The sequence below is a fragment of the Crinia signifera genome, chromosome 6 (genome assembly GCF_055691185.1).
Source record: "Crinia signifera chromosome 6, ASM5569118v1, whole genome shotgun sequence".
NCBI lineage: Eukaryota > Metazoa > Chordata > Amphibia > Anura > Myobatrachidae > Crinia > Crinia signifera.
The window spans coordinates 211,688,139-211,701,987 of NC_139222.1; positions in this window are offsets into that span (position 1 = coordinate 211,688,139).

The window sequence follows — 13,849 nt, forward strand, 5'->3', positions numbered from 1 at the left end:
GGGAATCTAGAAGAACTTTGAAAACAGGCGCTTCATAGTGCAGTATGCTTTTAGAGAAATTGTGTTTATTGGGTATCACAATACATAAAAAGGGGAATGGGTGAACGTACCAAAATGAGCGGTATCGACAACCGCAGTACATAGAACGTAGACAGGGTGCAGGGCACCAGAGATAGGGAGCCGGTCAACACTCGCTGCTCCTTTTCTTAGTAGTGACGTCGCTAGGCCACGCCCCAACGCGTTTCGTCATCGACTTCGTCAGAGGGCTGGCCTAGCGACAGTCAGTAACCTCTTTTATCCTCCCTCCTGCCCCGATCAACGATCGAACACAGTTGGAGTCAATCAATTAATAACTGGCACCAAAAGTGCACTCTCACCTAATGGTATACTTAACGTATTTACAACTCATTCTTATAACAATAAAATTAGCTTAGATCAGCAATAAAAAACAAAAATTATATAGATAATATAAAACAAGACTACTTAGCAACAAAATGCTATAAAATCAAGTGGCATCGAATTTTACAAAACAAACATTTTCATTAAAACAATTCCATACAATTATGAAAAAAAGATTTTTCTAAAAGACACAGTTATCTCTTAATACATGCTCCATTTGTCATTACATCATTTGAATGCCGTAAAAAACATTTTTATAAATAAAGATAAAAAATTTTTCAATACAGAATGTATTTTTTGGGTACAACAATGTATAAGTATATATAAATGCATAGAGTCTGAATACATGATATTCGGCTGTTTTACTGCTGTTGTCACTGACAGCCAAAGAAAAACAGGAACAGAAAGAAAGGGAATTGATACAGTTACAAAAATAGTTAATACAACATGATAACATCGGGCAATAATTAGTATAGCAGAATAACTTTAGAGACTGCTTTCTCACATTTCCACGACCCTCCGTCGTCTGAAAAGAGATAGGTATGTCATTGCTCGTATTCCTAGGTGACAACCTAATCGCCGACACGGTCGACTATATTTTTAGAGGACCAGCCAAACCTTTTATTAAGCCCAGATTGACTCAATAAGTTTAGTAAAATACCAATAAAATGGATAAGGACCCATGAAATAAATAAGGACCCGTAACAATAATGTCCATACACGAATCTTCATATGTCGACCGTATACCAAAAACTGAGTGCAAGATATTACACACACACCAATTTACTGGATAATTTATATAGAAGGGTCATATAGATAAATACCGTTGTCTATTTTTAAATAACATCACTTGCCTAAGCATATGTCAAATAACTATCTTTTATCCAATAAATGGAGTGATTTCCAATCCCTCGTTTAACCCTTGTGGGAACAACGTAGCAAGATTGAACATCCACCAAGACTCCCTTCTAAGGAGCTGTTTTTCTCTATTACCACCCCTGATATCCAGGTTAACTCTCTCCAGGCCTACAAATCTCATACCTGAAGGGTCCCCATTTTGACACGTTAAAAAATGTCGTGGAACACTATGGTTTTTAAGTTTATTTTTTATATTCCTAAAGTGTTCCAAGATTCGTATTTTAAGCACCCTCCTGGTTTGTCCCACATATCTCTTTCCACATGGACAACTCAACATATAAACCACATGCGTGCTGTTACAGTTAATGGGACCTTTAATTTTAATTTCTTTTTCATTTCTGCCCATTACGGTTTTACAGCCTCTCAGCCCATGGTTACACATTTTACATTTTCCACAGCTCAGGAACCCTTGGAAAGGTGTATTCCCAAAGCTGTCAGTGTTTTTTCTTACTCCTTGAATTGGTAACAAGCTGGGAGCTAATTTATTACGTAAAGTGCTTGCTCTTCTGAATATCAGTTCAGGACGCGGTGTTACAATATCTTTTAGTAACGGGTCCAATCTTACAACTGGCCAATGTCGTGTGAGTATCCTTCTAATATCATCTGTTTGGGAACTGTATTGTGTTATAAACGGGCACACCAATTTTTTAGTTGTATCCCTGGATTCTCTGTACTGTAAAAGACCGCTTCGATCTAGATTTCTGCATTTTTTCAAAGCCGTTTCAATAAGGGGTTCGGGATAACCCTTCTCTCTGAACCTTGATATATATGTCAGAGCTTGGTGTTCAAAAACCTCAACCGAACTGCAATTCCTTCTAAGACGTAAGAGTTGCGAGTAAGGGAGGTTTGACTTCCATTTTTTTGCATGGCAACTGTCATATTTTAAATAGCTGTTGCTATCCACAGATTTGAAATGGGTGCTGGTCTCAATTGTTTTGGGAACCCCCTCTTTTATTTCACATTTGAGATCCAAGTACTCCACACTTGTACTATTAAAATTGTATGTGAAACTCAAATTGAAATCATTAATATGTATATATTCAATGAATTCCAGGAATACACTTTCTGGTCCCTTCCACACCACAATCAAATCGTCTATATAGCGTTTATAGGTAACAATATATTCAGAAAAGGGATTATTGCTATATAGATGTTTCTGTTCCCATTCTCCTAAGAACAAATTAGCGAACCCCGGGGCACAAACTGTCCCCATCGCTGTCCCGCACAGCTGAATATAGTATTGTCCTAAGAATGTAAAATAGTTATACTTTAGGACAAACTGTAAACACTTAACCAGGAATTCTACTTTTTCGTTTGTTAGAGCAGGATCTCTGCTTAATACGTCTTTAATACATCCCACACCCTTCTCATGGGGTATCGATGTATACAGGGCATTAACATCTATAGTGGCCCAATTGTATCCCTCCTGCCACTCAATGGTCTCTAAAACCTGCAGCACCGCAGTAGAATCCTTTATATACGAATTCAATCTGGGCACATATTTTTGCAGATGATGATCCACATATTCTGAGAGCCTGGCTGTCAGGGATTCAATCCCCGAAACTATCGGCCGTCCTGGAGGGGCGGACTGATTTTTATGCAATTTAGGCAGATAATATATTGTTGCTACTCTCGGATATTCGTTATACACATACTCGTATTCTTCTTTATGTATTAGACCTCCCGTCCGTTTATAACACAATACAGTTCCCAAACAGATGATATTAGAAGGATACTCACACGACATTGGCCAGTTGTAAGATTGGACCCGTTACTAAAAGATATTGTAACACCGCGTCCTGAACTGATATTCAGAAGAGCAAGCACTTTACGTAATAAATTAGCTCCCAGCTTGTTACCAATTCAAGGAGTAAGAAAAAACACTGACAGCTTTGGGAATACACCTTTCCAAGGGTTCCTGAGCTGTGGAAAATGTAAAATGTGTAACCATGGGCTGAGAGGCTGTAAAACCGTAATGGGCAGAAATGAAAAAGAAATTAAAATTAAAGGTCCCATTAACTGTAACAGCACGCATGTGGTTTATATGTTGAGTTGTCCATGTGGAAAGAGATATGTGGGACAAACCAGGAGGGTGCTTAAAATACGAATCTTGGAACACTTTAGGAATATAAAAAATAAACTTAAAAACCATAGTGTTCCACGACATTTTTTAACGTGTCAAAATGGGGACCCTTCAGGTATGAGATTTGTAGGCCTGGAGAGAGTTAACCTGGATATCAGGGGTGGTAATAGAGAAAAACAGCTCCTTAGAAGGGAGTCTTGGTGGATGTTCAATCTTGCTACGTTGTTCCCACAAGGGTTAAACGAGGGATTGGAAATCACTCCATTTATTGGATAAAAGATAGTTATTTGACATATGCTTAGGCAAGTGATGTTATTTAAAAATAGACAACGGTATTTATCTATATGACCCTTCTATATAAATTATCCAGTAAATTGGTGTGTGTGTAATATCTTGCACTCAGTTTTTGGTATACGGTCGACATATGAAGATTCGTGTATGGACATTATTGTTACGGGTCCTTATTTATTTCATGGGTCCTTATCCATTTTATTGGTATTTTACTAAACTTATTGAGTCAATCTGGGCTTAATAAAAGGTTTGGCTGGTCCTCTAAAAATATAGTCGACCGTGTCGGCGATTAGGTTGTCACCTAGGAATACGAGCAATGACATACCTATCTCTTTTCAGACGACGGAGGGTCGTGGAAATGTGAGAAAGCAGTCTCTAAAGTTATTCTGCTATACTAATTATTGCCCGATGTTATCATGTTGTATTAACTATTTTTGTAACTGTATCAATTCCCTTTCTTTCTGTTCCTGTTTTTCTTTGGCTGTCAGTGACAACAGCAGTAAAACAGCCGAATATCATGTATTCAGACTCTATGCATTTATATATACTTATACATTGTTGTACCCAAAAAATACATTCTGTATTGAAAATTTTTTTATCTTTATTTATAAAAATGTTTTTTACGGCATTCAAATGATGTAATGACAAATGGAGCATGTATTAAGAGATAACTGTGTCTTTTAGAAAAATCTTTTTTTCATAATTGTATGGAATTGTTTTAATGAAAATGTTTGTTTTGTAAAATTCGATGCCACTTGATTTTATAGCATTTTGTTGCTAAGTAGTCTTGTTTTATATTATCTATATAATTTTTGTTTTTTATTGCTGATCTAAGCTAATTTTATTGTTATAAGAATGAGTTGTAAATACGTTAAGTATACCATTAGGTGAGAGTGCACTTTTGGTGCCAGTTATTAATTGATTGACTCCAACTGTGTTCGATCGTTGATCGGGGCAGGAGGGAGGATAAAAGAGGTTACTGACTGTCGCTAGGCCAGCCCTCTGACGAAGTCGATGACGAAACGCGTTGGGGCGTGGCCTAGCGACGTCACTACTAAGAAAAGGAGCAGCGAGTGTTGACCGGCTCCCTATCTCTGGTGCCCTGCACCCTGTCTACGTTCTATGTACTGCGGTTGTCGATACCGCTCATTTTGGTACGTTCACCCATTCCCCTTTTTATGTATTGTGATACCCAATAAACACAATTTCTCTAAAAGCATACTGCACTATGAAGCGCCTGTTTTCAAAGTTCTTCTAGATTCCCTACCTGCTTGGACCCAGGAAAAACACCAGTTAGGTGGAAAACAGTGCGGCCGGATCACAAAAAAGATCTGAGTGCTATTTATACCGAGTGGGAGATTATCCATTGGACTGTGATCTTACATTTGGATTGTGATTACACAGACATTGGGACGGTATTTACTTCATCCCCAAGGGACTTTATACCTTTTGCGCATCGTTTTTCTGTGTGTGTATTTTTGAAACTTGTCCTATAATACGATTGCTGCATTAGGAATATAATGTCCAGATTTGCAGATCTTCGTGAGAAGAGATCTAGGCAAAATGTGAATGTGTTTACAGATGCAGCTGCTGCTAATGTGGTCGAACAAACTGCCAATATAGAGGCAGAGGGAGATATTTATGGTGATTTAGAGTACCTTTTACTAAGAGAAATGAGAACATGGTGGGATGTAGAAACATTAGAAAACTATGTAAAAACTGCAAGAGTACCAAGAGGCTTGCGATTATACAAAGAGCCCACCTTTGGTCAGGGTAATGAGTTATTTTTAAAAGAATGGTATAAAATTTTAGAAAACAGCTCCATTGAATTGATGAAATTAATCATTTTGGAAAAAAAGAAAAACCTAAAAGAAATAGAAACAAAATTAGTGGCCTTAGAAGGCAAATTAGAAACAAAAAACATTAAAGAAGTCATAGAGTTCAAAGAATACATGGAGACCAAAGTGACCAGAGCAGAAAAGGAAATCATTGAAATTAAAGTTAGCAAATTTAAAAGGGACAAAACAGATTATGAGCTTAACCAAGTTAGGTCCTGGAATAAAAAACGACAGGAAAATAGAAATAATAGAACAGGTTGGAACCGCCCACAACCCGATACATCAAGATCTAGGTGGAATACTAAGTGGGAAGATAGAAAAAACGAATCAGTTTACCCCCTAAGAGATCGTTCTAATGAAAGATGGATTAAAGTGACAGGTCCCAAAAAAGACTCTAGACCATGGAGAAAAAATCACTCCAATCAATCACGGGAATATGTCCCACAGTTACAAAACAGATTCCAACCCCTACAACAACAGGGGGAACATACACAAAATCTTTTTTTAGAACAACGCCCCGACGAGGGAAATTCCCCTCGGGTATGGGGAAAACGAAACCGCGAAGACGCGGCAAAAGAGGGAGAAAGAGTTCCCGTTTTCAAAAGGAGACTATTAACATAGACCCCCCAAAATCAGAAATAAAAGGGATATTTAATTTATCAGACATCACGCTTACAAAAGATCAATTAGAAGTTTTGAATAAAGGTCTCTCCTTCGCCCCTTCAAACAAAATAAACAAATTCTCACTAGAAGTAGACTTAAACTTATATATCAGAAAACTTACGTTAAGACGTCACTTCTCAAAAAGAGATAATAAGATGTTAGAATCTGAAGAATCTCAGAGAGACCCATTACCACTCAGTAATTCAACAGGTTTAAAAAACCCCAGTACGTATTATCCAGTCGAATCCCGAGGCCCTAATATTGAGCTGTTCGCACAATTGGTTAGAAAAGACTTTGAAGAGTTACCAGAAAAATTTAAGATTAAAGAAAATAATTTGACATATAGAGAGAATAGAGCGTTAAAAAAACTCATGACCAATGATGAATTGGTTCTTAAACAGGCAGACAAGGGCGGTGGCCTTGTTATATTAAATAGAACAGATTATGTCAAAGAAATGCAAAGATTGCTGGCTGACCCAATATCGTATAAATGCTTACCAGGTGACCCGACCAAAGAGTTTGTAATCGATTTAAAGAAACTCCTAGATGATGGCAGGACGGGAGGTCTAATACATAAAGAAGAATACGAGTATGTGTATAACGAATATCCGAGAGTAGCAACAATATATTATCTGCCTAAATTGCATAAAAATCAGTCCGCCCCTCCAGGACGGCCGATAGTTTCGGGGATTGAATCCCTGACAGCCAGGCTCTCAGAATATGTGGATCATCATCTGCAAAAATATGTGCCCAGATTGAATTCGTATATAAAGGATTCTACTGCGGTGCTGCAGGTTTTAGAGACCATTGAGTGGCAGGAGGGATACAATTGGGCCACTATAGATGTTAATGCCCTGTATACATCGATACCCCATGAGAAGGGTGTGGGATGTATTAAAGACGTATTAAGCAGAGATCCTGCTCTAACAAACGAAAAAGTAGAATTCCTGGTTAAGTGTTTACAGTTTGTCCTAAAGTATAACTATTTTACATTCTTAGGACAATACTATATTCAGCTGTGCGGGACAGCGATGGGGACAGTTTGTGCCCCGGGGTTCGCTAATTTGTTCTTAGGAGAATGGGAACAGAAACATCTATATAGCAATAATCCCTTTTCTGAATATATTGTTACCTATAAACGCTATATAGACGATTTGATTGTGGTGTGGAAGGGACCAGAAAGTGTATTCCTGGAATTCATTGAATATATACATATTAATGATTTCAATTTGAGTTTCACATACAATTTTAATAGTACAAGTGTGGAGTACTTGGATCTCAAATGTGAAATAAAAGAGGGGGTTCCCAAAACAATTGAGACCAGCACCCATTTCAAATCTGTGGATAGCAACAGCTATTTAAAATATGACAGTTGCCATGCAAAAAAATGGAAGTCAAACCTCCCTTACTCGCAACTCTTACGTCTTAGAAGGAATTGCAGTTCGGTTGAGGTTTTTGAACACCAAGCTCTGACATATATATCAAGGTTCAGAGAGAAGGGTTATCCCGAACCCCTTATTGAAACGGCTTTGAAAAAATGCAGAAATCTAGATCGAAGCGGTCTTTTACAGTACAGAGAATCCAGGGATACAACTAAAAAATTGGTGTGCCCGTTTATAACACAATACAGTTCCCAAACAGATGATATTAGAAGGATACTCACACGACATTGGCCAGTTGTAAGATTGGACCCGTTACTAAAAGATATTGTAACACCGCGTCCTGAACTGATATTCAGAAGAGCAAGCACTTTACGTAATAAATTAGCTCCCAGCTTGTTACCAATTCAAGGAGTAAGAAAAAACACTGACAGCTTTGGGAATACACCTTTCCAAGGGTTCCTGAGCTGTGGAAAATGTAAAATGTGTAACCATGGGCTGAGAGGCTGTAAAACCGTAATGGGCAGAAATGAAAAAGAAATTAAAATTAAAGGTCCCATTAACTGTAACAGCACGCATGTGGTTTATATGTTGAGTTGTCCATGTGGAAAGAGATATGTGGGACAAACCAGGAGGGTGCTTAAAATACGAATCTTGGAACACTTTAGGAATATAAAAAATAAACTTAAAAACCATAGTGTTCCACGACATTTTTTAACGTGTCAAAATGGGGACCCTTCAGGTATGAGATTTGTAGGCCTGGAGAGAGTTAACCTGGATATCAGGGGTGGTAATAGAGAAAAACAGCTCCTTAGAAGGGAGTCTTGGTGGATGTTCAATCTTGCTACGTTGTTCCCACAAGGGTTAAACGAGGGATTGGAAATCACTCCATTTATTGGATAAAAGATAGTTATTTGACATATGCTTAGGCAAGTGATGTTATTTAAAAATAGACAACGGTATTTATCTATATGACCCTTCTATATAAATTATCCAGTAAATTGGTGTGTGTGTAATATCTTGCACTCAGTTTTTGGTATACGGTCGACATATGAAGATTCGTGTATGGACATTATTGTTACGGGTCCTTATTTATTTCATGGGTCCTTATCCATTTTATTGGTATTTTACTAAACTTATTGAGTCAATCTGGGCTTAATAAAAGGTTTGGCTGGTCCTCTAAAAATATAGTCGACCGTGTCGGCGATTAGGTTGTCACCTAGGAATACGAGCAATGACATACCTATCTCTTTTCAGACGACGGAGGGTCGTGGAAATGTGAGAAAGCAGTCTCTAAAGTTATTCTGCTATACTAATTATTGCCCGATGTTATCATGTTGTATTAACTATTTTTGTAACTGTATCAATTCCCTTTCTTTCTGTTCCTGTTTTTCTTTGGCTGTCAGTGACAACAGCAGTAAAACAGCCGAATATCATGTATTCAGACTCTATGCATTTATATATACTTATACATTGTTGTACCCAAAAAATACATTCTGTATTGAAAAAATTTTTATCTTTATTTATAAAAATGTTTTTTACGGCATTCAAATGATGTAATGACAAATGGAGCATGTATTAAGAGATAACTGTGTCTTTTAGAAAAATCTTTTTTTCATAATTGTATGGAATTGTTTTAATGAAAATGTTTGTTTTGTAAAATTCGATGCCACTTGATTTTATAGCATTTTGTTGCTAAGTAGTCTTGTTTTATATTATCTATATAATTTTTGTTTTTTATTGCTGATCTAAGCTAATTTTATTGTTATAAGAATGAGTTGTAAATACGTTAAGTATACCATTAGGTGAGAGTGCACTTTTGGTGCCAGTTATTAATTGATTGACTCCAACTGTGTTCGATCGTTGATCGGGGCAGGAGGGAGGATAAAAGAGGTTACTGACTGTCGCTAGGCCAGCCCTCTGACGAAGTCGATGACGAAACGCGTTGGGGCGTGGCCTAGCGACGTCACTACTAAGAAAAGGAGCAGCGAGTGTTGACCGGCTCCCTATCTCTGGTGCCCTGCACCCTGTCTACGTTCTATGTACTGCGGTTGTCGATACCGCTCATTTTGGTACGTTCACCCATTCCCCTTTTTATGTATTGTGATACCCAATAAACACAATTTCTCTAAAAGCATACTGCACTATGAAGCGCCTGTTTTCAAAGTTCTTCTATATATATATATATGTAGAAGAAAAAACCAGAGAGCGCACGATGTGATTATAAACGTAAAGAGCACTTTTACTGTAATAATATAGTCACATACATGTAAAGTTTAAAACAGCAGGCATGCGAAGGTATATTAACCCGGAGAAGCAGATCAGGCATCCACACGCTGACACGAATAGCGAGGTAGCAGCTGAGAACACCAAGCCGGGACCAAAGACAGATCAGACGACGTCACAGCGTCAGCACGTCATCCAGGACCGCCCCAACGCGTTTCGTCATTAGATGACTTCGTCAGGACGCCTCCTGACGAAGTCATCTAATGACGAAACGCGTTGGTGCTGACGCTGTGACGTCGTCTGATCTGTCTTTGGTCCCGGCTTGGAGTTCTCAGCTGCTACCTCGCTATTCGTGTCAGCGTGTGGATGCCTGATCTGCTTCTCCGGGTTAATATACCTTCGCATGCCTGCTGTTTTAAACTTTACATGTATGTGACTATATTATTACAGTAAAAGTGCTCTTTACGTTTATAATCACATCGTGCGCTCTCTGGTTTTTTCTTCTACATGTGCTTCTCCTTGAGGTGTTGGTGTTACCTCTCGCCAGACTACAGCTGCACTACATGATCTACCAGCATATGGACAGTTCTCCTATTCTTACAAGGGATTATTTGCGCATATTGACCGGACTTTTCTGTATGTATATATATATATATATATATATATATATATAAATTATCTATATTATAGCCCTAACTACTTAATTTAATTAGCGGTAAATGCAGAAGTAAATAACTATCATAGTAAAAGTTTATGAAAGTATGATGAGTAAAATAAATGTAATGGAATGTTTTTTTGCCCAGAATTTAGAGTTTACCTTCAAAAATTTGATAGGTTATAGTGATGATTTAATTGTTTTTACACATTTCAGCTCACCGCTGCTGTAGTGATGAGCTAAAAATGTCTCACAACCAGCTCTTTTCCTGTCGTTCCCACTAGTGGAGTTGGGGTTTGCAGCTTTACACAGTTAAATCCTTTCTAATTGGACACAATGGGTAAATTTACTATGATGGTAGTTCTGTTTCACATGGTATGTTGCTATGGGCAACTAATGAGAAATTATCTATGATCTGCTAGAACAGGCCAACCTGTGGCTCTCCAGATGTTTTGAAACTACAAATCCCAGCATGCCTTGCCACAGTTTTAACACTCCCTTATAGCAAAACTGTGACAAGGCGAGATGGGATTTGTAGTTTGACAACATCTGGAGAGCCGCAGGTTGGCCAGGCCTGTGAAGGTGCTTAATATATAAAAAGTAGATTCTGATTGGTTGCCCATAGAAACATCCCAAGTTAAATAGAATCTTAGTAAATTTGGGCCAATAAGTGTAGTGAACCCTAGACAATGTAATTTAACCAATGGGCACCCATTAATTGTTTTAGAAACATCTTTAGAAACAATTTGCCCTTTATAAGTGCAATTCTCATATTCCAGAGAAATATCCACATTTGCACTGGGCATACTATATCATTTCTATAGCCTCATAATCAGCAAACCATGTCAAGGGGCCAGATTGCAGAATGGGAAATGGTTAACTAGATGGGAAATGGTTAACTAGATGGGAAATGGTTAAATTGTTTCTTACCTGAGTTACATTCTGCCTCAAATTTTCGATATTATGGATTTGATGAAAGGAAACGTCATTGCAGCTTTATGGAAGACTTGGTAATATCTCCCTCCTGGGTCCATCTCAATATATGTTATGTAATCTGTAGTTTATAGAAATGATGGAGTTATTTGATTGAAATAGCTGCCCTTTATATGTGGCTATTATCTCCAGGTGCAGTAATTACGGCTTCTCGGGGCCAGCTGTCCTACTTATTATGATGTAATTGAGGTGATTTACCAGATTTGCCAGCCTGTTGAGAGAAGACATGGCAGTAGAATCTGTAGATCAAGAACAATAATTATTACAAGAGTCCAGTGTGCTGGCCTGGGTGAGGGAAAGCTGTTTCTTACTTGTACAACTGGACCATATTGATAGCCGTATAAGGAAAGTGATCAAAAAGATGGAAACTGCTACATTTATTATAAAATATATTGGGGCAAAAGAATTGTTCCTTTTCACGTTGTCACCGCCCAGCTCATTCAATTGCCAGGCCGCTCATAATACATCTACTATACAAAAATCTCAGGGGCAGATGAAATAATCAGTGATATTTGTATTATTACTTGTTATAAATGACACAGGTGCTCCAGCCAATCAATTCCTGTCATGTGTTTGAAAAATGAGGTGATAGCCAATCAGAATCGTTTATCATTCGTAACAAGTGATAACAAGATATCACTTGTTTGTTAAATCTGCCCCTTAGTTTTATCTGCTTTTAAATGTGTACTGAACACAAAAATATATAAAACATAGTACTTTATATCTATCTATCCAATTTTCATATGACAGCTTTCCTGTATTAGTTAAATAGGGAAAGTGTACTTATTCATGGTTCATCGACATTGTGTTTAATATAGAGATCAATTATATGTATTTTGACAGCTGTTCATGCAGCACACAGAGTAAGACAAGCACCTGTGTGTACATAGCATTACAGTGCAGCATGTTCTCCTCTTCATTGCTCACTGGGGTATATGTACAGTTGCACATATCTCCCAACATGACCCTCTCCAGGAGGAACACAATGCTCTGTTTCTGGACTTCCCTCTTCATTTATGATTACCATCACCTGTGGTGGAACACCTTTCTTATCAATTACCCTGTTTAAAACAGATGAAGTAATCATACATTAAGAGGAAACTCCAGAAAGTGAGCATTGTGTTGGGTCATGTTGAGAGGTATGATAATGTAGCGCATTAACATGTACAGCTGAGCGCCTGCAGGCGACTTGCCAGGTTTACATTAGGAGTAACACAAGTGGGGCTGATTCTGACTTGTATGCAGCTGTGTATAGGCAAATAAAAAATTTGAGCAAACACACAAGCAAATTACACATTTTAGTGTATCTTTGAGCAATTCTAGTTTGGTCACATCTTTCCATCCAAGAAATAGGCATTTCTGGGTGGCAACTGGGTGGTAAAATTACCGTTGCATGCAAGAGATTCGTCTTTTGATAATGTCATAGTTGTGGGCGTGTACTGTATGTAGAGTTTTGTGCTATTCTAAAGGTGGCCATACACTGCTGCGATGTATCGTTAATATCCTGCGAGAAGCCCGGGACCATCCCGGGCAGCAGGGAGGCATGCGATCCATCACAATTTGTTGTGATGGATCACATGCAACTCTGCTTCCCGCCAGGCCTGCCCCTGGGAGGGAGTTCAGAGGTCGGGTGGTCGGACAGCCAGCAGGTTCAACCACTGAATCAGGTCCGATGGGCATGGGACCGCACATGGGACCTGAGGGGACATCAAACTGATTTTGGCCTATTTGATGACCAGAATTATCTTCTCAGTGTATGGGAGCCTTAACAGATCTCTTGTGTTGAATGGAATGTTGCACCAAGGGCAGTTGTAAATGCCAATATTAATGACGATAATTGCAGCTGTGAATGTACAAATGGTGAGTGCTGAGTTGTACCACTTAAAGCCTCATGGATAGTTGCATTAGCATAAAATAGTAAACTTGGTTGACATTACCATCCGCACTTACAGTGCGACTCAATGAGTGAGATTTAATAGGATGAGAGATTCAAAAAGTGAGAGATTTGGTAAGAAATCTCCAGGTTTTTTAAAGCGGCAATCATTTACACTGCAAAACCAGATTGATTTTGAAGTGTAAATGATTGCCGCTTTAAAAAAACCTGGAGATTTCTTCCCAAATCTCTTACTTTCTGAATATCTCATCCTATTAAATCTCACCCAAAGTGTGACTCAAAATCAGGAGCTGGGAACATGCTGCATTGAGCAGAATGACACTCCTTTCCATCTAGCGGACTGAAGCAGAAATAGACTTGCCGGCACAGTCTGTTCCTGCTTTCATCCCGATGCTACAGAGCCGCACATTGGGATCGAATAAGGATCAAATGTGGCTAACACTGCTATTCTGACTAACTTGTGTCAGGATGGCATCAGTCTCATGCTGTTTGGGAGAAAGGAACGGGTGG